The 27,222-nt window shown below is 45.6% G+C and overlaps 1 protein-coding gene across 1 annotated transcript in view; it reads right to left on the bottom strand.

Moving 5' to 3' along the window:
• Pebp4 (phosphatidylethanolamine binding protein 4) overlaps positions 1 to 27,222 on the bottom strand; it is a 216,133-nt gene that overhangs the window by 167,800 nt on the left and 21,111 nt on the right. The window lies entirely within an intron of this gene.

Here is a 27,222-nt window from a genome sequence, read left to right as displayed (position 1 = left end):
CAAAGGGGATGTGGGAGAACGTCCATCAGCACCGGGGAGGTGAAGGGCATGTCCCACGTCTGTGGTCTAGTGTATATGTGCTATTTGCATGCCCCCTTTTGATCAGTGATTCCAGACAGAAGCTGTAAGCACATGCTGTGAGCTCGTACTCATGGCTGGCTTCACTCTGCATGTTTGGTACTTTGTTATCTTAGGGCCTCGTTGACCCCTTAGGGCCTCGTTGACCCTGGAGAGACTGTCCTCCTAGGGAAAGCCAATTGTCAGAGAAAATGAACCAACCCCACTTCACATGCATAGGGACCCTTTATCAGGCACTACTGCTACAGGACTCCAGCACCTCTGACAAGGACTCCACTGGCACCCATAGCCTGCTGAATTATTCATACCAGCCAGCCCTGACCCTGCTTGCCTTGCCTCACCTGCCCCCTCCCCCCCCCCCCCCGTAGCTGTAATCCAGAGTCCTCTGCATGCTTTGTCCTCAATTCCTGACTGGCCTCTGTGGCCCTGGGTACCATGACATGCTTCCACTGTCTAAGGCTCTGTCCCTCCTTCTTGTCTGTCATCTCCTTATTGTCCCTAACCATAATCGAGTAAAACCAATCTCAAGTACCCTCAACATAACGGGGATGCCCGTATGAGGCAGGGACTATGTACAATGTTTGCTTAGACGTTCAGCATGCCCAGCCCTAGGAGGATCCCTGCTGCACTTACCCTTAATTACATCCTCGACCAAACCCCTTCTGACAACGTGGAAGCAACATAAAGAGCCAGCCCCGGAGTTAAGACCAACTGTTAAACCTAACTCTGCCTGGGTCTGGGAAGACAGCTCTGCAATTAGGAACACTTGTTGCTCCTGCAGAGGCCCCGGATTCAATTCCTAACACCCACATGGTAGTTTACAACTGTAACTCCAGTTAGAGGGGATCCCACAGGCATGCGTGCATACTTCATGCAAAAAAAAATCATACATATAAAGTAATTAATCTTTAAGACAACAGGACTGACTGAAGTAATATTCATCACTATCACTAGACACGGTGACCTGTGCCCTTAATCTTAACACTTGGAGAGGCAGAGGCAGACAATTCTCAGTAAGTTCGAGGCCAGCGTGGGCCACAAAGTGAGTTTTGGGCTAGCTAGTGCTACAGAGTGAACCCATGTCACACAACAAACAAAGAAACAGACAAACGAGCTCCGCTACCTCTGCTTTTTGTCTCACCCCTTGATACACCCAGACTACTACTCAATTCTGGCCACCCAGTCACTGACCCCATGTCCCTTCCATGCCCCAGAGGCTACAACGATCAGATCTTAAAACTCCTATGTTCCTCTCCAGGGAAGATTATACCTGCACACTCAATAAAATAAAATGTTTAAATAAAAAAAAAACCCAAAGATGGCACAAAATTAGTTCCTTCAACAGACAAATTTGCTCCTGAAACACTCTGCCAACCTGCTAATGAAGCGTCTTGAACCCTGATCAGTGTTACCTCTAATTTTACAGCCTGCTAGGATTTGAGTTCTGGGGACAGCCTCAAATTTGGTTTGGAATTATAGGCTGAGCCTCTCCTCACTCCTATTATTGTGCTGTCAATCCTGCATTAACACATTACACTACGGTACACTGAATGCACCTGTTCCTTATACCCAGGGCCGCCATTGTCATTCGTTGAATCATTTTGTCTTATATGATTGTTAAGCAATTATTTCATCTTGGGGTGGCTTAAACTCTGATGACTGTATACTATTTATGGAGAGCGGCAAGAAACGGGAGGGGACCTCCACCGTCAGCCCCAGTGTTCACAAATATTTAGTCAAGGAAAAAAAAAAGCTTCCTGAACCCTGGACTCATGTCCTTGAGTCACAGAAGGGAGACAGAAGAGGGGGTGGGAGAGCCAGAGCCAGACCCGTGAGCTGAAGAGTCTGCAAGATTAGAGTTTGAACTGAAGAGCCACTTAGATGTCACTCTCTGTCACCATCGACATTTCTGCTGGTCCCTGTAGTACTGAGAGGGCTCCCACATGGACCACAAGCACTTGGCCTCTTTAAAATGGCTATTAAATGGGCCTGGTTCTAGTAGCCAGCTAGACACAGTTATAAAAGTTGAGCTGTTCTCTGAGATTCGTAGCCCACGTCAGCGAGATAGACTCCTAATTAGTAAGACAAGGAAGACTAGAAAGTTGCCAAAGCTACCTGGCAGGGCTTGGAGCCTGCTGTCACCACGGTGGTGACAGTGCTGCCTTCTATGCTGAGCCTAGTATGCTGTGCAGACGTGGGATGGCAGACAGCACTGGCTATTGGGCAGGAGCCTGTGCACCTCACAAGGAAGGATGGAGGGGATGCAAAGCAAGGAGGAGCCTGTGGGAAAGACTTGCTTGGCTTGTCCAACATTTGGGTTGTGCGGGGTGGGGGGAACCGAGTTAAATGCCAGTGTCCCTCCACAGCTAGATCCACTCTCCCCTCAAACCCAAGGTGCTTTTCTTTTTCCTCTCCTTGCCTTTCCCATTTGTCCCCAGCCTTCCCAGGACAGGACCCAGCCCTGGTCCTTCTCCATGTTCTCCCAAATGCCCCTGCCTCACTCTTTCTGCTTCCTCCAGTGTGAGCTTTTGCCTCCGAGGTCTTCAGCTTTTCCTGTCCCGTGTGCCCTGGCTGACAGTTCTTTCTCATCTCCCTCTGTTCTTTCAAGCCCCTACCCCCTCTCCCAGCTCACCTCTTCTGGGGAGCCCCACCTTTGCATGTGCCTTCATCTCAAATCCCAGCGGCTTTCACTGTGTAGCAGCTGCCCAGCTGCCTCAGACACAGAGCTCACCTCCCTCTCTGCACACACAGAGCATGTGCCTGCTGGAAGTAGCAGTGGAGTGATATCTCTTCACACACAGTGGTCCACTGTGCAGCGAGTGGAGTCGCCATCATACATCATGCAGGGTGTGCTCACCATCCTTGCTCGACTGATTAATAAAGGGAACTTTTACTTGTTGAGTGCATGTGGGTGCTGAGAACTTCATGGGAGCCATGACGCTCCCGCTCTCCAGCAATCCTCTGCACTCGCTTTCTGTTGCTTCAACAAGGCTGGTTGATATATAAATGTACGGCGCATACCGTATATACACAAGAGGATTATATAGTTCCATTTGGAGACTGAAAGTCCAAGGTCGGGGTGCCCAGTATCTAGTGAGGGCCCCTCCTTAGCTGCTTGACAACATGGTGGATGGTAGGACTGAGTAGGACAAGATCACACAATGAACAAGAACCTGAGCAATTTCAGGGACCAGGCTCGTTCTTTTTAAAACTACTTGCTGTCCTAAGAACAGGAACTGCCTTAATTTTACCTGAGGGTAGTGCCTCAAATGACTTAGTGGCTTTTCCCTGGACCTCACCTCTTTAAAGTTCTCTTAGTTCCCAGCGTGCTCACATGAACCATGTTCAAGCCTTGGCATTGACCTACTCTAGTGGGCATTAAAACCTCTGTTCCCTCACCCAGCAGCAACAAAGACAATGACAGAGATAAACAACAGTGTGGCCTGTCTAGGTAAGGCCCTGATACTAGACACATTATGCAGAGAGAAGAGGCTCTTATGCAGGGGCAGAAATACTCTAACTGGTAACTATGAGCATCAATTCATTTTCTGTTGCTATAATAAAATACCCAAGACTGGATACAAAGAGCAGAGGCTTTGGGGCTCACTATTTCAAGTCTGGAACATCCAACAGCGTGGCACAAGAATTTGGAGAAGGCTTTCATGGAGTAGGGAACCACATGGTATGACAGATTTGATGTGCCATCTCAAGCATGTCTTCCTTTTCGTATAAAGCCACTAAATGCCACCATAGTGAATCCATCCTCATGACCTTATCCCTAATGACCTCCCAGACACCTCACTTCTAAATCCCCTTAACATAGAAATTTGGAAGTTGAGTTTCCAACATGTAAACTTGCTCTTATGTGTGTGCTTGTGCATGTGTGATTGTATGTGAACAGGTGTGCATGTGCGCGTGCACATGTGTGTGGAGTTTGGCAGGTAATCTCAAGTGTTGCTCCATGGGTGCCCTCCTATTCTTTCCTTACTAATTCTTTCATGGTTGCATCATATATTTTAGTATGGGTGTGAGAGAGGCGAGGGTGTGGGTGGGGCATGTACCTCGATGTGCAAGTGGAAATGATAAGACAATTCAGATCTCCCCTTCTACTCTGTGGTTTCCAGGAATTAAACCAAGACCATCAGGTATGGCAGGGAATGCTCTCACCCACTGAGCTACCTCACTTCCTTCCTTCTTCCTTCCTTCCTTCCTTCCTTCCTTCCTTCCTTCCTTCCTTCCTTCCTCTCTTCCATTCTTTCTTTTTAATATCTGCCCCAGATATCAACCTCATGGTGTTAGCTCAGCTATCTCTCATCTCCAGCCCCCAATGAGGGCCCCACAAGTGGATTTTGCAGACACATTCAAACAATAGCAGTTCTCCCCAAGGAGGCTCCCAGGCCTGTGACCACCTGTACCTGCTCCTTTTCAAACGATTATGTGGAGCGTCACTATGCGATGACACGGACTTCCCATAGTATACCTAGTTGGCCTCCCCAGCTGGATCAGTTATGTCCCCTGGGTGGCCCAGCTCATTCACTAAGCCACTTCTGCATCCCCTGAGTGCTGTACTACCTGATAGACACTTGTCAGCCATCTTCTGCATTCTGCCACAGTGCTGAGCTACCTGCCAGGTACATCTTAAACTCCAATGAGACCTCTTTTTGATTTGGACTCATAAGATCTAAGTTTGACCTTCTGGAGTCAACATCTACACAGATATAAAAGGAGGACTGTGCTCCCACCACACAGGACCGTCAAAATCAGGGTTCAGAGGTCAATGTCCTTACAGGGCTATCAAAAGCCACTGAAGTCCTCTCAATGCCCAGAGCCACAATGAATGAGCTGAGGACTGGGAGGCCTGTGGACACTGGGAGACAGGTCTCAGTCTCCATGGAGAGAAGATGCTGCCTGGTTCTCCATTTTGCTCAAAGGCCCGGGAGAGCTCAGAGTTTAGGGAGATGGTAAGTGGGAGAGAAAATTAAAGGCAAGAGAAGTCTAAGAAGTCGTCAAAGCACAGCCAGATGAACAGAACCCTGAAAAAAAAGAAAGGCAAAAAGTAATGCCGTAAATTATAGCTTAAAAGCCTCGTTCTGGGCAAATTGCTTTTTAACAAGTAGACAAGCTCTATCAATAGCATCTACCGTATGTTTTTATAAAGTGCAGAAATATGTTTTTAAAAGGCCAGTAAATAAAGTTCCTATCGATTTGAACTCAAGTGTAATCTGTTTTTCTGTCTGCCACCAGCACGGGTAATAAAGCAGAATCATGTAATACGGTATTTCAGCTAATGTGACTATACATCACTGCAGGGACGCCTTGCGCTGTGGCGATCTATCATTTTCTATTGGTATTGCTTAGCTGCAGAATTTATAAACTTGCTCCAAATTGATGCAATGTTCAATTTTCTTTTCCAATTATTTTTGGTTGAGCCAAGCAATATTGAAGTCTCTGAGCAAGGCGTTGGGTACCACCAGATGTTACCTGTAAGACAGAGCCTCTTGGAAGGAGTGAGGCGAGTCCCAGCTAGACCTTACTGCTTTCTGCAGGCCGAGAGGGCCAAGAACCTGAAAACTGATGACTGTAGAAAAGACAAAGATCCTGCCCTAAGGCTGCTGGATCTAGAGGTAAAGGCCATTTCCCCAAGGAAATATACTCTTGAAGAAGAGAGAGACAAAAGTTATCTCCTCCTTCCTGGTCTACATGCAGTAGTCACATGACTGATGGGGTTTAAGCAACAGCAATCCAGGGCTGTCATCAAGTTCATGGTTATGGGGAGAGAGTCCTGACATGAGAGACATCCAGACTCCATGTTTTCAAGTCTAGTCCATCACATCATGGGCATTGTCTTAGTTGGGATTTCTATTGCTGCTACAAAACACTGGGACTGAAAAAAAAGAAAAAAGCAAGTTGGGAAAGGGTTAATTTTGTTTGTACTTCCACACTGCTGCTCATCATCAGAGGAAGTCAGTTCAGAAACTCTAACTGGGCAGGATCTTGTAGGCTGGACTTGATGCAGAGGCCATGGAAGGATGCTGTTTACTGGCTTGCTTCCTCATGGCTTGCTCAGCCTGCTTTCTTATAGAACCCAGGACCATCAGCCCAAGGGTGGCACCACCCACCATGGGCTGGACCCTCCCTCATCAATCACTAGTTAAGGAAATGCTTACAGATGGATCCTTTGGGGTCTTTTCTCAACTAAGGTTTCCTTTCAAATAACTCTGGTCACATTGATATAAGACTAGACAGCCCAGGGGTTTAGCGGCTTCTAGATCACTGGGCCTAGCCTCCCTGATCTCTGATCTCCCTGACTATAGATAGCTTGTAGCTTGCTGGTAAAGTGGACAGTGACCTCTCAGCTCCCCAGATTTCTTACTGTAGCAGAAAGTTTAGCAAGCTTAGGCAGGCCAGTCCGGGTGGTTTTGTTCCTAGTGGAGTTTTTCTGGAGGCCCAAGCTATAGCCCATTACACAGTTTTGAGGGTGCTTGGTTTCCTGCAGCAAGTTTCTGCTTAAAACAGCAGTTCGTGTTTTCAGTCTCCTGCAAGCAAGTGCCACCAACTAACACAGCACTAGAAACCTGAAGAGAGTTCTGGCAAAAGCTCTTCCTATTGTGGGGTGGTGAAGGTGGTGGTGGTAGTATTAGTGCTAGCTCTTCCTATTGTGAAGGGAGGAAGGTGCCAGCTCTTCCTACTGTGGTGTGTGCGTGCGTGCGTGCGTGCGTGCGTGTGTGTGTGTGTGTGTGTGTGTGTGTGTGTGTTAGCTTCTCTCCTATTGTAGCTTGTAGCTAATGGGGAAATAGTGTTAGCTCCTCCTATTGTGGGGGTGGGGATAGTGCTAGCTCCTACTGTTGTGGGGGCGGGGACAGTGTTAGCTCCTCCTACTGCAGGGGGCGGATAGTGTTAGCTCCTCCTATTGTGGGGGAAGGGGTGCTGCTTGTTTGGTTGTGTTTCAGGATCTGACGACTCCAGCCAGGATAAGTGTCGGAGATAAGATTTACCTTATTCCCTAAGACCATGAAAAACCAGAGTAAAACATGAGAAACAGTGTTTTTAAGACTGAATTTCAAACTATGCATGAGAGTGAACCTTGGGGGAGGTCAAACCAATGAAAGAAAAAGAAAATTCCAGAATTAGCAGAAGATCCTCAGAACATTTGTTTTGTTTTGTTTGCGGAAAGGGGAGGGTCTTCCTATTTAGCGCTCTCTGGCCTGGAGTTCACTATGTAGACCAGACTGGCCTAGAGCTCACCAAGATACTCCTGCCTCTGCCTCCTCTATGCTGAGATTAAAGGTGCATGCCCAGCTCCCTCAACTCCTCAGCAAAGAACTGACCAGAACGTGGGGTACTATCTGAATGCAGATAAATCACTCCCCCACCCCACTCCCACAAAACAAAGAGAACAATGTTAAGAACCGAGACTAGCTGATATTTACTGTGGTTTGACTGTGGAATATCCCTCAAAGGCTCACTTTGACTTGGTGCCCATCTGGTGGAGTCACTTTGGAAGGTTGTAGAATCCTGAGGAGGCTGAACCTGGCCCAAAGAAGTGAGTCACTGGGGTAGAGCTGAAGGTTTGACAGCTTCTCCCTACTTCCTGTCCTCCTACTTCCTGACTGTTGGTTTGACACAATGTGAGCTGTTACCTTCATGCTCTTACCACACCTTCCCCACCATTGTTGGACTGTATCCCTTCACGAACTGTGAGCCAAAAGTAATCCTTCCTGTTTTCAGTAGCTTCTTGTTAGGCATTTGACCATAGCATCAGAAAAAGCAGATAATATAGTGTTCCCACCAGACCCAGTAAAAAGCCTCCTAATTCATAGACAGAAAGTCACACACGTAGCAACAGGACCAAAACAGCTCTAGGGGGAAAATGGTTGCTGTGGTCTCACCTTCTAACGCATAAATATCAAAGCCCAGAAAACAACTGAACTGCTTTAATGAAGCCAGCAGCATGCTAGAACAAAACTGAGGCATGTTTACAAGATTACAATCACACTTCACACCTAGCAAAGTAAAGATTCACAGGGTCTAGCACCTAAAAATTCTTACTAAGCATGCAAAGACACAGGAAACTACAAATCATAACCAGGACAAAATTCACTCAATGGGAATGGATCCAGAAATGGTCCAGATGATCAAAAGGATACACACCAGCACATCAAAAAGTTATCATTGCCGTATTCCCTATATCCAAGGAAGTATAAGAATGCTTCAGCATCCCTAAGAGATGGAAAGGATCTTCGAAAGGTGCCCCCGTAGAATTTTAAGAGATGTGTCTCAGTGTCTATGATGAAGAGTGAAATTAACGGGATAGGACAGAAGGCAAGCTTTCCAGGAGAGGCAGCGCAACAGAAACCATCTGTTGGAAGTGGGCCATCTCCAGGTAACCAAGAATACCAGTAAATGAGTCCCTGAAGAAAGAGGCAAAGGAAGGGACCTGAGAGGAAACCACAGGAAAGGTTCCAGGTGTGGTTAAAAACTACAAGTAGATTGGGAAGGTGGCTCCATGGGTACGTGCTTGCTGTGCAAGCATGGGGACCCAACCAGACCTCCCCAGTGCTGGGGGGGTAGAGACAGGTCCCCAGGGCTTGCTGACCAGCCAGCCAAAGCTAATTGGCAAGCTCCAGGCCCCAGTGAGAAAAAGTGGGTGGCATCTGAGGAATGATACCTCAGGTTGTTCTTTGGCTTCCACACATACACACACAAAACAAGATCATTTTTTATTGCATCTTGTGGACTGATGTAGATTTTAGACCCAAAGAATTAGCTATCTTATTTAGATGTGATCCCGTAAGCCAAATAGGTTATCTGACAATGGATGAGCTATACTACATGAATACTACACAAGGCCAAAGTGACAGGAACCCCTTGATGTCATCTAGGAGGAACAGTCTAAATACTTACAGAGCTACAGGAATGTTGGAGGAAGTTTGGTTTCAAACATGGTCGCCCTTCACACCTCTCCAACTCTGTCCCCTGAGGACAGCTCTTTCATGGGCACGTAGAAATGTTTTGGGGAAGGAAAGGTTAGCTCTCTTTTTCTCCTTGGTTGTTTTAGAAATCTTTCATTTTCAAAAGTTTGGTCATGATGTATGTATGATTTTAAAAAATGAATCCCAATTCAAGATCTCTGAGCTTAGTGGCTCTGTGGTTTGATGTCTCCAGTGCTTTGGGGGGAGTTCTTGGTCATCATTTGTCCAACATTTCTTCTGCCTTATTGTTTTAGTTGGAGTTTCTATTGCTGTGAAGAGATACCATGACCAAGGCAGCTCTTATAAAGGAGAGCATCTAAGTGGGGCTGGCTTCCTGGTTCAGAGGTTCAGTCCATTATCGTCATGGTGGCATTGAGGCAGACATGGTGCTGGAGAAGTAGCTGAGAGTTCTACATCCAGAATGGCAGGCAGCAGGAAGAGAGAGTGACACTGGACCTGGCTTTAGCTTCTGAAACCTCAAAGCCTGCCCCCAGTGACACACTTCCTCCAACAAGCCATGCCTACCCCAATAAGATCACACGTCCTAATAGTGCCACTCTCTGTGAGCCTATGGGGGCCATTTTCATTCAAATTACCACACCTATACTCTTTTTTCCCTAAATGGGCTCTTACTTATATGTGTGATACTTATATGTATGATACTTATACGTAAGGCTATTTCATGTTGCCTCACTGCTTGGATGTTCTGGCTTGTCTGTTGTACCTGTTTGTTTGAATCATGCCTGTTTCTCTGTTTAAGTTCATTGGTTCTTTCATCTACGGTGTCCAATTTGCTGATAAACTTGTCTCAAGTTTCTATCTCAGTTGTCTGATGTCTCTGGCTTGACTCAGTTTCTACCATGTTCCCCAGGGGATGACATCTAACCCTGATTCTAGACTGAGTGGTATAGAGCTTCACATCCATGGGGCTTTCTTCACGCTAGCCTATCTGTCTGAGCTCCTGGTTACTGCCTCCTAGAGCTTCTTGCTCCCTGGTACCAGCAGGCATGATGTGCTGGTACCAGAATTTGGGATATGCTTCCAGCATATCACTTCTTGACATAGTATGCAATGAGGGCGACTAAAACATGGGGTGACATGGGAGCCCAGAGGAGGATGGAGGCTGATCCAAAGAACAGACAGAGAATAGAGCTCAGAGATCCATTGTCCCAGCCTCAGTGTGGGGATTGTGATGATCTGACCTAGGGTGACAAATGGATTAGGGTTAACAGCCACTGATAATCAGTCATTGTTGACTTTTGTTCCTTTCCAACTAGTGGCTTCTTTAACTGACAGTTGCAGGGCTTGGTGGGAACATTACAAGGAATTCATCCTGTTCACTGAGGCTAACACTCAGGCTAAGCAGGGTTTTCTCTGATTTCCTCTCGACAGCCTTCCATTTTGTCTCTGCGGACCTCTTGGGGGCTGAGCCAGGTACCTCTACCTCTCTCTTGTTCACAGAGCTTTCTGTGATGATGGATATTTCATTTCTCACCTCCCTTGACATCCTGTCCTTGGTCTGGCTCTCACATTGTGCCAGTAGAGGCTAAGCAGTTTACTAGTGCCTCCCATGACCATTGGTGTAGCATCATGCCGGAGGGGAAAGCCACAGCACAGGAGTCAGAATTTCACAATGCTGGTTGCCTCAGTATCTCTCTGCCTGGTACAAACACAAGGCCGGGAATTCCTCAATCAGTATCTCCTTCCTTTAACTCTAAATTTCCTAACTTATGTTGATAAACGACAGCTCCTTTCCTCTCACAAATCACATGTAACATGCATAATACACAAGATATACTTTGTATGGTCTATTAATTATTTGTGTCTAGCTGAGCTCAAAATACCAGACAGAAACAGTATAAAGAAGAAACTGTTTATCTTGTTTCACGGTTTCTGGGGTATCCGTCTGCGGTAGGGAAGGATGGAGGAGTACACTGCCAGGACCTCGCTCTCTGCTTCCTGTTTTGCTGTGGTGGGAGCAGCCACCACCATAAACTCTCAACTCTATAAACCAGGCAGTGTGTTCCTCTATGCCTAATCCAGTGATGCACACGCATCAGCCAGGTTCCACAGCCTCCCCAAATAGTACCACCAGCTGGGGATCAATGTGCCATAAGTTTATAGGGGACACTTGAGATTCAAACCGTATAATTCATTTGAATATGTATATGCAATATATTTAGATGTTATATATTTCTAAATAAAATAAAGTAGATAACATTGTTATCCCTTACTATCTAAGGGCATGGTTATCTAAAGACATCACCTGTAGGTACTAAATTTGTTCATGTCTTATAGAAAATGATATCCTATATAATGTACTCTTATATAAAAAGCTACACACATGTCCCCAGATTCTTTAATGCATATCTAGAGCTAATGCTGGAAAAGTAATCATTGTATCTCATTGCTTAAGACTGACAAACAGCAAAGGAAAAGTCTCTGTGTGTAAAGCTTAGAGGAAATTTGTTGGGGGTGGTTCTAATGCTTTGAATTAATCCAGTCCCTCCAATCGGGAAACTGTGTGTCCAAACACTGAAGGTCCTTGTCCCCAGATGGTTTTTGATCAATCAATAAAGAGCCAACAGCCAATGGCTGGGAGGGTAGACTGAGTCAGGACCTTGAAATTTGTGCAGGTTAGGAACTGGAAGAGAAGAAGGAGGGAAATATCACCATGATTCAGGAGGAGATCAGATTTAGAGTTGCAGAAGAAAAATCATCCGAAATGTAGGTAAGAGGGAATGCAGTCCCTGGAAGGGCTGCCCAGAGTATCTTGGGCAGCAAAGACTAGGGAGCCACTCAGAAGGAGCCAGGGAAACAAAGATAAAATATAGAATTAGAGGGTGTTAAGCCAGGATTGCAGGAGGAAAATCTGTGCTAGCCGTGTGGAGGTTTAGAACTGTCCAATCTTTGAGCTAGTCAAGGCATTTAAAAATTACTGGTGTGTGTGTGCGTGTGTGTGTGTGTGTGTGTGTGTGTGTGTGTCTTTTATTTGAGAATCCAGAGGGCTCTGGCAGGTAGCTAGGAGTGCTACCCTCTGGGAACACAAAATGGTTTAGCCAAAATTCACAGCTACAGAAATTATATATTTTTTTCAATTAAGAATGTTTTTCAGTGGCTGGGGAGATGGCTCAGTGGTTAAAAAAACACTTGTTCTTACAGAGAACCTGTGTTCAGTTCCCAGTACCCACATGGGGACTCACTATCTATAACTCTAGTTCCAGAGGATCCAATGCCCTCTTCTGTTCTTCTTAGGCACCAAACATGTATGTGCTATACATATAAACATTCAGATAAAATGTTCATGCACATAACATAAAGTTTATTCAATTAGAAATATTTTTCATCTACAACTAGCTGGTGGAGAACCTAACAGCTGTGAAGGACAAACTGTTTATCTGCATCAGTGCCTTTCTACCTGTGTTTGTATGTGTATGTACATCTGTGTACCTGTGTGTACATGTGTGTGAATCAAATACTCAAGTATACTATGTCTTTCTACTTGGTAGGCTGGTTGTTTTTGTGGAGACTGTGACTCACTATATAGCTCTTGCTATCCTTGGAACTCATTGTGTAGACCAGGCTGGCCTTGAACTCTCAAGAGATATACCTACCTCTACCTTCCAAGCACTGGAATTAAAGGTGTGTAAGTCTTAATCTTGCTATTGATATGTGAGAAACATTCAAGAGACATTTAGAAGAAACACTTAAAATGAGCAAAAATCTATATTTTTCTGCTAATTGAGAAAATACTTCTTTCCTCCTCTTCCTTTTTCTTCTTTCTCATCCTCCTCTCTTCCCCCTCCTCCTCTCCCTCTTTCTTCTTTTCCTAACCTTCCCTCTCCTCTTCCTCTTCCCTTAATTCTTCCTCCTCTTCCTCCTCTTTCTCTTCCTGCTCCCCCTCCTCCTTTTCTTCCTTCTCCTGCTCTTCCTTTAAGCTAAGACTGTTTAGCCTTACATTATGCAGAGTCCCTTGAGACTCCATAGATAATACTTCATGTTTCTATTCGTCTCTACCCTGTGATGTGAGGTCCTGTGTTTCAGAAGAGTGTTGTACAGATGTGGACACCTGTGGTAGGGGGTGTGGAGAAGGAAGGGATGCTGCTCTAGCCACAGGGCAAGAGATGTGGGAAAGGATGAGACCTGTGGAGGGCTACCCGATGAAACAGAACGGTTTCACAATTTCCCGGAATGCCTGTCACCGCCATTTGACTCTTCACAGCTAGTTCTCCCACTCTTAGTATGCATACACATATTGCCAAGTGGTTTGTTTTCTTATTTGAAATAGATAACAACCCTGTGAGATGGGTATAATGGATCCTGTTTTGCTGTTGAGGAACTTGCCTAGGAAAGGTGGGTTTTGAATCCATTTCTGTCTCCAGCCCATAGGATTCCCTTGAACACCAAACTCTTACACATAAAAACATTCTTCACGTATCTGTCTGGTAGCTGACAGCAGCTCAAATTCGCCATGCCCAGACCAGAGCCCTGGAGTTCCCGTGCCTGCCTTGTAAAAGGGCTGCTCTGTTTAATCAATCATTCCCTTCCGTGGCAGACTGAGTACTGCTGCCTAAACTCACAGTCCCTAATTCTCAGTGTGGTGTCATTATAGGTTTTAGGGAGGTGATTAGGTCACAAGGACAGGCCCTCTTTTGAATGAGATTAACACCCTGATGAGGAAAGACAGCACAGCTCAGATCCCTTTCACCACGGTGTTAGCACATAATGAGTTCCAACACAATTGAGAACAAGAATGGGGCCTTGACAAGACAAAGAGTCTGCCAGCTCCTTGATTCGAAACTTGAGCCTCTTGAATTACGAGAATAAATGCTTATTATTTAAGCCCTGGAGCCACAATATTTTCTTATGGCAAAATGAAAGGTTTTCCCACTCCATCTCAGAACATGATGACCATCTTCCCAGTCAGCAACAGCTCAATCTAATGTGCTGGCTTTCAACCAAAGTGCTCTGTGCTCCAGGCCTGCCTGTGCTGAAGATAAGCGCTTTCCTTAAGGGGATGCTCTTCTTATACCCTGCCCCCAGATAGATTGCTGGATGGACCATAGTCCTTCCCTTCCTGCTTTTCTTGTAGAGAAAATGCACGGGTGAAGTTCTAGACAATTCAAACACACTGTAGTCCATGTCTGTAGTCTCAGGACTAGGTGGTGCTGAGGCAAGAATATCAAGAGTTCAAGACTATAAAGAGTACGGGGATAACAGGACACATGCCATCTCAAAGTGAAGAGGCAGATACTGAGGATTAAAGGTTTTAGTGGACATGGGGTTGTAGGAGTGAGGGTGGGTAGCCAAAGCCAAAAATATGCGAAAATCTACTTTATAAGCTAACTTTAAAATATAATTTTTTCACAAAAATTAAATATATAGTTTTCAAAAATGAAATTTGAACTCTGGTACCCTGAATGGATGAATGGTGCTTAACCCAGAAGACACAGACTATTAAACAAAAATCTCCATGCCAGGCATAAGATACTTCCCTCCAAATTTCTGCTCAGGAAGGTCCCAGAGCCTCCCACCCCAAACAACACAGATTATTGTCATTGCTCTTATTTTTTAAAAAATTTTAAATTTATGTGTATGCACATGTGTCTTTGTGTATATATGCCACATATGTGTGGGTGTCAATGTAGGGCAAAGGAGGACATCTAGTCCCCTGGAGCTGGAGTTACAGGTGGTTGTGAGCTGCCTGGTGTGGGTACTAGGAAGTGAACTTAGATCCTCAAAGGACAGCAAGAACTTTTAACCAAGGACCTGTCTTTCTAGTTCCTTTCATTGCTCTTTGATTACCCACCATCTATTGGTAAGACCCTACTGCTGAAGAAACAGGACTCATGGATTGTAGAACATAGAGAAATCAAGCTGGAACTGACCTAAAAATGTCCTCCCGGCTAGTCTTCACAGTACCAGAAGGTCTTATGCAGGCTGCTAGGGGAGAAAGTACATTGGTGGTCTTCCCCAGTACTGGACCACCGGACACTAAATGCTGCGACATTCCCAAGTACTACGTAATCACTACTGCAATGATGGCGTGAAGGTTACAAGGGCAACCAATGACTTTGTGATTTGATCTGAGTTCTCCTCCCTAGGAGGGAATTCATACTGGTATTATCAACCTGGTCAAAAGCCCATGGTCTGGGAGGTCAGAGGCCCTTAGAGAGGAGAACCTCCTGGTGTTGTTTTGATAAGTGGACATGTTACCAAACTGCCTTCCAGATATCTATGTTTATAGAGAGCAGGCTCTCTCTGTAGTGAGTAACAAGGCAAAAATTAAAAGCTACTGCTAAGCCATACATGAGATGTCTATGTGTGTAGGAGGCATGTTGGTCCTTACACCCATGGATAGGCACTAGGGGAAACCAAGAGTGCTAAACACACGGGGTTGTCTCTTCAAAGAGAGAGATGTAGAACAGGTTTTCTGCCCAGAAGGCTGGGAGCAGATGTTGTTAATAGCCTGGTAGCCTTTGTGTGTTATCTGTGAGACCAAGCCACACCAGATCTTTCTACCTCCTAGACCCCTATTGTAAGCTGGTTTGTCTCGGTCAATCTATGGAGCGTATAGTTATGGAAGATGTCTCTTGTACTTTACAAAGAGTTTTGATGCCATGTCCTAAGCTCTGTTATGCTGTGTTTCAATATGACTGAAATAAACTACTAAGGTCAAATTCTAGAAGTTTGAACCAACCGTGGCTATTGAGTGTTGTTGAACCAAATTGCCTTCTTGCCCCTGGTGGGTTGTTACTCTGCTGGCTGTGGTATTTGCAAAAATCCCCCACATATATCAACCCTTACGAGGCTTAGGGAAAACAGGTGAAGAGGAAGGAGATGAAGTGTGAGAGCCAGAAGAATGGGAAAGAATCCTACGAAATGCTATCTTTTTGGAGCTGGAGAGATGGCTTGGTGGTTACAGAGCAGTTCAGCTCCTAGCAACGATGTCAGGCAGCTCACAACCACCAAACACTCCAGTTTGGGGGAATCTAGCATCTGATTCTGGCCTCCTCAGACACCTGCATCCATGCCCACTTCTTCACACACAGACACATATTTACATACAATTTGAATTTTTAAAAATAATTTTTAAAATGCAAAGAAATGATGTCTGCTGGATATGACATGGCCGTTGTACTCATGAACTCAATGCAATTATGGTTACCTGCAGTATAGCCATACAAGGTTAAGCCAGCCCACAGGATTAGTCAGCACTCCAGCAGGGAGCATTAATTAAATTCATTTGGTTACAAAATAAATAAAATAAAGGCCATGGAGGTGGGAGAGGATATATTGGGTATCTAGAGAGTGTGGGAGGGGCAGTTAAGGGTGGGTACATATCATCACACATGTATGTAATTGAATAAATTATAAATTTATTCAAAGAAAAAAATAAAGGATAGTCTTTAAAAACAAAAAGCTTAAGGCCACCCTAGGCTACTGGACAAAGGGCAGGGCAGGTTAACAGTGTCTGGAAAGGAGATGCTGAGAAAGACAGTAAGGGACTGGCCTCAATCAAGAAAAAATATAACAGACAGGAAACTGATTCCCGTTGCTGTAGAGGCTTTGTGGAACTGTGCCTTGGCTAATTAAAACCATTGTCCCCAATAGGCAGGACAGCTTAGTAGTCAATAAATAGCCTCTAGAGGCACATCACTGGACTTTGGAGGTCAGTCCTGAAGCAGTAGTGGCTCAGGGCAAGACACATCCTGGTTCTCCACGTGGAATAATAGTAAGACCTGCCTGGAAGTCTTGTTGTTAGAAGACTACATGAAGGCTGTGCAAAGAACGTGGGGAGCTAGAGAGATACTTCAGTGAGCAAGAGTACTTCCTGTGCACGCACGAGGAACGTACCTCAGATACCTACTACCCACATCAAAGCCATGTGTAGTCACATATGCAGCTGTGACCCCAGCACTGTGGGGAGTGGAGACAGGAGGAATACTGAACCTTGTTGTCCAGGCCACCTAAGTCCAGATTCTGTGAGAGATGCTGTCTCACAGGGATAAAGTGGAGATTGATAGAGTAGGCCACACACACACACACACACACACACACACACACACACACACACACGTATAAACATACCTCTCTCTCTGTCTCTCTGTCTCTGTCTCTGTCTCTCTCTCTCTCTCTCTCACACACACACACACACACACACACACACACGTATAAACATACCTCTTTCTGTCTCTCACTGTGTCTCTCTGTCTCTGTCTCTGTCTCTGTCTCTCTCTCTCTCTCTCTCTCATACATACACACACACACACACACACACACACACACACAAACACACACACTTACTTTGAGTAGTACCTGATGTGCAGTCATGTACCATTGTGCTCTGCTATCTGATCATGGATCTGCTCAAAGAAGCCTACAGGAAGACCTGGGCACAAGGGCTGATGGGAGCATTCAGCCTTCATCATCCTTGACCAGCTCAATGGCTCTCTAGCTATATGCCATCTCCCCTCAGGGTAGCCTTGGAAGGTTATGGGCATGCGCTGTGTCTGAAGCCTTCCTGTTAGGGGGAGGTGGGAGAGGATCCAGCTTGCTCCCATAAAGTAGTTAGGCTTTCAAAACAATTAACCCAAAAATCCAAGCTTGACAAGGGACTTTCTTCAAGGAGCAGGAAAAAGTGCCTGCTTTGTATCCAGGAAGGCTCTTGGGGGGGGGGGGGGTGTCTTTCTTTTATTGTTGAGGCTGGGTTCCTGGTCCCTGGGGCTCACCTTGTGTGTCTGTATAGTTGCTGCTGGACTGTGTTTCGGTGGTAGCACTTTTTCTTCCCTGAAAAGGAGCTTTGATTCCAAGCTGCTGTCTCCCTGGTCACAGTGGAGCAGGGAGGCCAAAAGAAGTTGGGCATCTCATCTACTGAGTAATGTTAGAAAGAACTTAAAGCACTGATGGCCTGGTGAGATGGCTCAGTGGGTAAAGGGGGCATTCTGCCAAACCTGATGACCTAAGTTAGATCCCTGAAACCCATATAGTAGGAGAGAACCAACTACCCCCAGTTGTCCTCTGACCTCCATAAGAACCCTGTGTTACATGCCCATCCCCCAAGTAAATATATATATAATTTAAATTTTGTGAGTTGAAGAAAATCATAGGATCACTCATCAGTGGTGGTCACGAAGATTTTTTTTGCCTTTGAGACAGGGTCTCCCTGTGTAGCTCTGGCCAGCCTGGAACTCACTATGTAGACCAAACTGGTCTTGAACTCAGAGAGATTCACTTGCTTCTGCCTCTCCAGTGCTGGGACTAAAGATGTGAGGCACCACACTGAGCCTGACAGAATAAAGCAAGATTCTGAACGGCTGACCTTCCTACCTGTGGCCACTGCATAAGTGCTGACTGAAGCATGACTCGGAGAAGTTTCTAGAAAAAGGGGAGGCCTAGCTTGTAGCTGTGGGTCTACGGCCACCTGCCAGTGTGCCCTCTGGCAAGAGTCTCTGCGGGCTTTGGCTTAAGGATAGAAAACAGGGGGACTTGCCACCCAACTCAGCAGGGCTGGTACAAAGTCAGTAAAAGCGTGAAAGGGTGGAACAGGGACAAGCCCTCTAAGAGGAAGATACAGGAAGACGCCACTCCAGAGGGAGGCCACCGTTCCCGCTAAGCATTGCTGAGCATGAGAAACCCCGGGGGAGTACAAGATGGCATTTAGTGGAACACCTGCTGTGGAAAAGGCGCCAGGCCCTTGAGTATATTTTCCCTGTGGGTGTGTGTGTTTGAGCATGCACACAGGGGCCAGAGGGAAACACAGGTTGTCATTCCACACATGCTTTTTTTTTTTTTGAAACAGGCTTTCTCATTGGCCTGAACCTTACCGACTGGTCTAGGCTGACTGGCCAGTGAGTCCCAGGGATTCTACCCAGTTTTAAGTTCTACCCAGTGCTGAGGTGACAAGCACATGGCGCTACATCCAGCCTCTAAAGCCACCACCACCTCGTAGACTCCAGAGTTCTCAGGGTTTCTACCGGTTTACCAGCCAAGCCATCTCTTCAGCCCCGTTATACACTTATATAGATTAGGCCAAAAGACTGAGAAAGGTGTGTTTGTTAGCTAAATACAGAATGGGGTGTGGGCTGAACTCAGTCTTGCCTCGCTTAGCATATGCGGATTGAACTCAGACTGCTCTATGGATGGCCTTCTTGGTCCTCAGCAACATGGATGGGTCACACAAATGGGTGTTCCGTGCTTGGGACCCCGTAGGCTAAAATGCAGGCCCTAGACTCACATCCGAATTCTGAGCCTATTTACTCTTCGTTTAGACATGATTCTGACATTCTCTGCTATTAGGTTTCCCATCCTGTCAAGAATTAGAGGGACCATAAGGATACTAATCATCTTTTGACAGCGGCAAGAAGTGACAGATGACAGGAGAAGAATAAATTTGAAAACAATTTTAGCAGTCTTGGGTGGTTTCAGGGAAGAGCAAGAAACCCCACAAATTTCCTTCATCCCCAAGATACTGCTGAGCAGTCTGAGAAAGCTCCTATGTTCCTTATACGTGTGAATTAAAAATCTATATTTGCCGAGAGACCAGGCTCCAAGAAAATTAATTTCGGCCTTGACTGGGGCAGCTGGATCTCTCCCAAGTTCTCAAGATTTTCTCTTCTCTTTCTGAGACTCTGTCCTAGTGATGGGGTCCTGTGCTTGTCCTTAGCACCCCAGCAATCAAGAGTTATAACATGGTCAGTATAGATGGGGAGCCCATAAAAGGGAAGCAATATATAAAAGACATAAAACCAGATGGTTGTATGCCAACTGGCCCTTGTGTTATCATTTCTGAAATAATGAATAACAGTGGGACCCTGATGTGTGCAGTCTAGTCAGATTCTGGTGGTCTGTTATAGCAATAGAAATAAAATCAAAACACCCCCCATTATCACTCACTGAAGACAGGTCATTAGAACTCTGGAGGTGGCCTCAGTCATGTAGGACAGCAGATGAAAAGATACTTAAAATGACATTGGCCAGGTAAAGGCAGGGTGGACCACAAGAGGACTTGTCCCTCTCCAACCCCCTAAGTCAAGGAGGAACACAACAGATTCCCTACGAGAGCACGGGCCTTTCTAAGGAGGCAGAAGGAGAGTTAACCCACTTCATAACCAACCCCACTCCTGGAACTAGGGCTAGATTGGCACCCAGCAGGATTCCAGCCCTACTCATCACTATGGAAACGATATAGCAAGAACTATTTCAGAAAAGAGGTTTCCTTAGACCACGGTTGGTGCTGGAGACTTAGGGTCTAGGCTTCTCCTCTGTGGCCCTTGATGAGTGGTCCCACGGTGGGATCACAACACAACTAAGTGGGAGGGGGAGGAGGACAAATGGAGAAAATAGAAGAGTCGGGGGTCAAACTTAGCTCTTTAATAACAACTCGCTTCAGTAAGAACCTACTTTCCGATAGCATTAATCCCTTCCAAAAGGGATTCCTTCAATGACCTAGCCACTGCCTAGTAGACTACACTTCCCAACAGTTCTATCTCTTTGCCTCAACTACACAGGGGATCAAACTTCCAGCCCATGACTATTCAGGAGCCACAGCACTGCAGACCAGAGCAAGGGATGGCTTCTCTTCAGGGTGAGAATAACAAAAAGGGCGCAAAAGAAGAGAACAATGTGAAACCAGGTGATCAGGAGCTAACTAGATATTGACCCTCATTTGCATGATAATTTGCATAACCGGCAGCCTCTGGATCAGGTTTCTGTGTGGGTTGATCCAATCCAAGACCTGGGGATTTGGTCTTGAGACTGTCCGTCAAGCACTCACTACCCACTCTTGGATCTTCCTATGCTCCCAAGCGGGTTCCGAGTTAGCTAGGCAGAAGCAAACCCACCGGACCCTGTCAGAATGTGCACTCAAAGAAACAAAAGGATCGGACTCCAGATAGAATATTGAAGTATGGAAGCTGTTTACAGGGATGATACAAACATTCTTAGCAAAAGCCAAAGCATGCTCTTTAGACTCAACCTAATAAGTCAAGGCTGTATGTAAATTATTTTAGAAACTTGATGAAAATAAGAAATTTGGGACCATAAATGATAAGATGGCGCTACCCAGAAGACGGACTTTGAACAGCTCCTTCCATCATACATGTGGTAATAATTAAAATATCCAAATGTATCTCTTGACTCCAAGCCCATGTCACTTCAACGTAGACCTTGTCAAGCTCCCAAGTCCCCTTTAGTTGTATCCTGAGGCAGATGGAGTAAATGTTCCCAGACGGACTCATGACCTAGGAAAGATGTGACTAACCTCAAGTCCCTTCATTTAGGATCTGGTTCCTTCTTAGGTCGTCCCCCACAGCCTGCCTGTCACCAGCTGCAGGTCTGCAGGTGGGGGACAGTAAGTGCTGAGTCCTGGTCTCTGTCCTGTTCCCATCACTTCAGATGTCACTAGAGTAGTGAAGAGAGCGTCTCTGCTCAGGAAGAACTAGGGTTCTGATATTACACAGAGGGCTGAAGAGAGAGAGGTTTTCACAAGCAGAGGCCAGAAAGCTCCTGCTGGAGGGGAACCACACACAGTTTTCCTACTAAAGCCTAAGTTTCAAACTCAGTTGCTGAGATCCTGGGTGGGGAGGGGAGGCCTGGAGGGGAACCACACATAGTTTTCCTACTAAAGCCTAAGTTTCAAACTCAGTTGCTGAGATCCTGGGTGGGGAGGGGACGCACAGGCCTTTTACATACTGTGTGTAGGGCACAGGTGGGCATTGGGCGCTCACAGGGGCCTTTCTCATAACGCCACACACATTTTATGAGCAGGGCTTTACAAACTGGTGGGACTGAGAAGAGTTCTGTGACCTTTCAGGACTTGGGTTTCTTCGTGTCTCTCTGATGGTGCCTGATGCTCCTAATCTTTTAAGTGGGGAAAAATGAGCCCAGACACCAGAAACATTAACAGTAGGATTTATTTACCTGTTATTCAAAATATGGACATGATGCTGTGTTTAAACGCACAGATTTGAGGAAGAGGCAGAACTAAACAGCCAGCTTTCTGATCCAGATCTGGGCTTCATTACTCCCCAACTGTGTGGTCTTGGGCAGGTTACTTAGCTTCTTTAGACCTCAGTTTTTACATCTGTGAAACAGGGATAATAATGGTTCTGAAAAGTAGCTGGATTAATATTTCCAATGTGCTTGGAGCCATGTCTGGCACATGTCTGAGCCTGCTAAATAGAACAAAATAACCAGGCACAGGCGAGAGATAAAAGGGAAGGCATTCCCAAGCAGTATCTCTGAGCCTTAGATGCATGAGTTCTCTTTCATCCCCTCAACTCCTCACCCCAGAGGCAGCATTTCCTGAATGGGTCTGTTGGGGAGGGAGCGCAATGAAGGGTTAAACCATGGAGTGCACAGAAAAACAAGTTCCATCTGGTCCCCGGGACAAAGCGACAGCCTGCAAAGCCCCCAGCCCGGGCTCCTGCTCAAAGGACACATTGCTTTTTAAAATTCCAACTTGTGGCTGCCTCAATCCGTTCTCCACACCCAAGAGCTCCCAACAGGATCTGCAAATGGCAGTGGCAAGCCATTCCATGGCCTGAGAATAGGCAGAGAACAGTGCCTCCAAAGCTGAGCCAGAATTACCTGGTACCCAGCCTCCACCCTTTGGATTTGCTTCAAGGTGGACATTATCTCCCATGGCAGGAGAGGAAGGCAAGAGTGAACAAAAGGGCAAGGCCAGGCTTGAGCTGGCAGGACTTTCATTTACATAATGAAGTCTGCAAACGGTTGCTTTGCAATCCGTAAACTTAGATGCTCATCCTGCAGTTACACAAATCAAGTTACCTGCTGTTTACCCCATGCTGTGACTCCAACCCCATCTTTGGGTTGCCAGACTATCAGAGGTACAAGAATCACCAAGAACTCAGAGGCTTAGAAGAACCCAGATCAGAGGAGCAGGATTAGTCCTTGAGGCAGCTCTCACCCCAGCATCTACTGTGGGAGCAAGGACCCTCCCTGGTTGGGAGAAGAAAGGAAACCATGATGAAACCAGGGCCCTCAGTTTCTCCCCTACCCCAGGCACGTGTCAGCCTGGAGAATACTGAATCCAGTTCCTGTTCTAAGCCCACAGAGCAGGAAAGTAATTCACAAAAAGTTGGGCAATTCAAAGTTACAGTTTCCATAGCAACCAGCACTCAGACCATTTGGGTAGCCGAAGTCTTTTCTCTTAGCATTCACTCCCCCCCACATAGCATTTTTTCTTTATTATTAAAATAATACTCATTCATTGGAGAACATATGGAAATTACAGACAAGTGTACAGGGGAAAATAAAATTTACCATGAATCCTACCATTCAAGATAATCCAGTGTCAACATTTTGATGTGTTCTCCATTTGTCAAGATTTTTTTTTTAATTTGCACTGATAAAAAGACATATTTTCTTTAAAAAATTGGGGCTAGAGTGAAATTACTGTTTTATAATTTGGTTTTCTTTCACTTAAAATATATTGTGAGACTTTTCAATAGCCTTAAATATTCTTTGAGAAAGTGATTTTTTTTACTGGCTTACTGGCATTTTTTTTAAATACAGATAGAGTACATTCTCTTTAGACTGCCTATTACTGAACGTTTAGATGGCTTTCATTTTTTTCCTGCTATTTTAAATAACACTACAATGAACATCCTTTACATAAATGTCCATCTGTGGCTGATTAAGTCATCTGATTAGAATAAACTCCTTGAACAAAAATTACTGTCCATACATGATGAACATGCTAATAATTTTGGTACACTTTACCAAATCACCTTACAGAGAGGCTGCCGAGATTTGTACTTTTGTCTATAACGCACTCTCCCCTTTAAGAGAAGGGTACCAACTGCCATCTGGCTGGTTTTACATAAAGTCTATACCATTTCTAAATTATATCTTGATGTGAGGCTGAGGACGCAGCTCAGTTGGTAGGGTGCTTGCCTGGTATGCTTGAAGTTCTGGATTTGGTCCCATATACTGGATCAAAACCAGGTGTGGTAGTCCATGCCTATAATCACAGCGCTTGGGAGGAAGAAGCAGGAGCATAAGAGCTTCAAGGTCATCTACAACTACAGACTGAGTCTGGGGACAGCCTGAGCTACAAAACTTCCTGTCAAAAAAAAAAAAAAAAACCAAACCCAAAAAACCAACCAAACAAACAAACAAACAAAAACCAACAAAACGCCACATTTCTTAGCTTATACATACAACTTCCCATATTTTTAACAAACTTTCATTTTTTTCTAGCATCATCTAGTAGCATCCTTTGCATCTTTTCCCTATGGAGTATTCATCTCTCTGGTGCTGATTTGCAAGAGCCCTTATGTGTAAAGATAATATATGTTTGTGCCAGACTCAGCCTCAGAAGGCAGTTTTTGAAGGGCAACAGGTTTTACATCTTATACTGCATCTGTCCTTGCCTTGATGGCCATCTTCTGACCCTCTTATAGGCAGACCATCACTTTGACACATCGATGCTGCTCCTTTGGTCAGTTTGTGTTGGGTTTGGTTTCCATCAACTACTCCAAGCTGATTCAGGCTTCCCTGGAGTGTAGACTTCCCTGAAAGCTCTGAGGCAGGAACCTGGCTAGTTGGCTCCTGCCTGTCTAATCTCAGCCTTGTAGATGCCTTCTCTCTTGGCAGTCTTGGAATGCTGCTAATAACTGGAGGAGATTCCAAGATTACACACCGAGCAGGGTATACTTCACATGGCCTTGGCTTCCCGTCTGGGAGAATAGGGAAAACCAGATGTGCAGAAAGCTCAAAAGCATGTTAAAAATATGGAGATCCAATGCCAAACCTGAGATTAAGCATTGCTCTACCTGCAAGATGAACTGGGAGAGCAACTCTGCAGAAATGGTGCATCATGAAGAAGTGCTGGGTGCAGAGAGGACCTTGAATTTCCACTCCCACAAATATTCTTCTTCTCTCCATTCCAACCCTCCTCAAGGGGCCTGAGAGCCCCAGGCAGGTCCCATGATTGTGAACAAAGGTGGTTCAGATGCCCCTATCCAGCTCCATGTGCTATTTCTACCTAGCAGAGTTCACCAAAGTTCTCTCTCTGGGTGCTGATGTGGAAAGAGACTCAGTCATTCACTCCTTGGGTTTCCTGGGTGTCTACTGTCTGAGTAACTGAGTCTGCCCTTTTTTATCTGTATAAAAACATACTACTTCTCCTCTATCTCTTTTTGTCTTTATCTCTCAGCCAAGGAGAGTGTAAAAAAGAGGAAGAGTAAATGACAGGCATACACAAGGTTCAGTCTCCAGCAATAGAGAAAGGGAACAGAGAGAAGGAGAGAGAACGAGACAGAGAAAGAGAGACAGAGAGAGAGAGAGAACATGCAAAGGAGCAGGAGAAAGAGGAGGAGGTAAGAGAAAGGAAAACTTTTCACTCTCCTGTCAACTAAGCTTGGCCTTGCTTTGACTGTCAAGTTGTAACACTGAATTGGTCACCTTGGTATCTGTGACTATGCACCACTTCATTAACTCCACCGCCACCACCACCATCATCACCACCACCACCATCATCATCACCACCACCACCATCATCACCACCACCATCTATACGATGTCAGTGTCAGAAGACACCAACAGATTTTGCGTACAGGGGCTAGTGAGACCCAGGTGTTGAAAGTTATTTTTAGCTCCAAGGCTATCATCATGCCACAATATGAATGCATTGAGTTATGCCGTAAATCCTATGGATATTGTTTGAATTAACATGAGAAAGAAGAAAAATGCAGAAAATCAGGAGGCCATGAATGGTCAAAGAAGGAGGGGAAAGAAAGAAAGAGAGAGAGAGAGAGAGAGAGAGAGAGAGAGAGAGAGAAAGCAAGAAAGGGGGAAGGAAAGAAGGAAGGAAGGAAGGAAGGAGGCCTAAAGGCTAAGCTCTACCATAAACATGGCCATGCTGAGAAAATACAAATGAAAAAGACCGTTAAGATGCGTGAAAGGAGAAACACCAACCAAAGCAATGATGAGACGAGTCCACAGGGAGCAGAACCTGCCCGTCTGCTGGACGGAGGGGTGGTGTAGAGCATGAGTACTTTCAGCATGATTGTGCAGGCTCAAAAGAGAAAGAGGGGAAGTGAGACATCGCTCTACCCAAAGTTCATGCCCAATGAGAAACAGAAGGATTGGAAGTTATTCAAACAGAAACGGAAGAGGGGTGTGGCGAGGATGGCTCCTCAAGTCTGCTTTGTTGGCCATGGCTTTACGAGAAATCCACCTATGTAAGAACCTGTATTAACCAATGGGCCTACGTTTCAGAGAAGCCCATGCCACACATCCTGAGGTGAAAGCTACCTTTTGCCTGCCAATACTTGGTGTGAAAAAGAATCCAATATACCCACTGTGTATGGCCCTGAGTGTGATCCCCAAAGGAACAGTTGTTGACATGAACGTAAGCCGGTTGGGCCTTATGACCCAAGGTTGGTTGGGGAAAGTATGTCCAAGTTACCAGCCATCCTGAGAATGATGGGTGTGTAAATGTGGTCTTGCTGGCTTGATAGGGATTTCCTATAACTCACTAAATCATTACCAAAGACTACGAACTGTCAGGAAACTACCACTGCTGGGATCTTTCCAAATACTACCAAGCAGCCTTACCAGTGTGCGGTCATCAGGGAGTATTTATTAAACTGTAAAGAAAAATGAATGAATTGGAGATCTCTGTTGGATCCCTCCCCTTAGAGCACAGGGAACCCTGTGGAAGATGGGGAGGAAGAGTTGTAGGAGCCAGAAGGGTCAGGGAAGCCGCAAGAACACAGTCACTGAGTCAGCTCCACATGAGCCACAGGGCTCACAAAGACTGAAGTGGCAATCACAGATCTGCATGGTTCTATGCTAGGCCCTCTGCATATATGTTATGGTTGTGTAGCTTGGGGTTTCTATGGGAGTCCTAGCAGTGGGAGTGGGGGCTGTCTCTAACTCTTTTGACTGCTCTTGGGACTCTTTTCTTTCTACTGGGTTGCCACATCCAGCCCTGGTAGGAGGGTTCGAGCCTAGTCTTATTGTATCTTGTTATGCTGTGTTGAGTTGATATTCCTGGGACTTCCGCTGGGAAAAGAAGGAAAAGTGGATCTTGGGGAGGTGCTGGGAAAGAAAGAAGAAAAACTGCCCAGTTTTATGAAAGAAAGAAAGGAAGGAAGAAAGGAAGGAAGGAAGGAAGGAAGGAAGGAAGGAAGGAAGGAAA

This window comes from Grammomys surdaster, unplaced genomic scaffold (assembly GCF_004785775.1).
Source record: "Grammomys surdaster isolate TR1022 unplaced genomic scaffold, NIH_TR_1.0 126219, whole genome shotgun sequence".
Classification (NCBI taxonomy): Eukaryota; Metazoa; Chordata; class Mammalia; order Rodentia; family Muridae; genus Grammomys; species Grammomys surdaster.
This window is presented reverse-complemented; position numbering and strand designations above follow the sequence as displayed.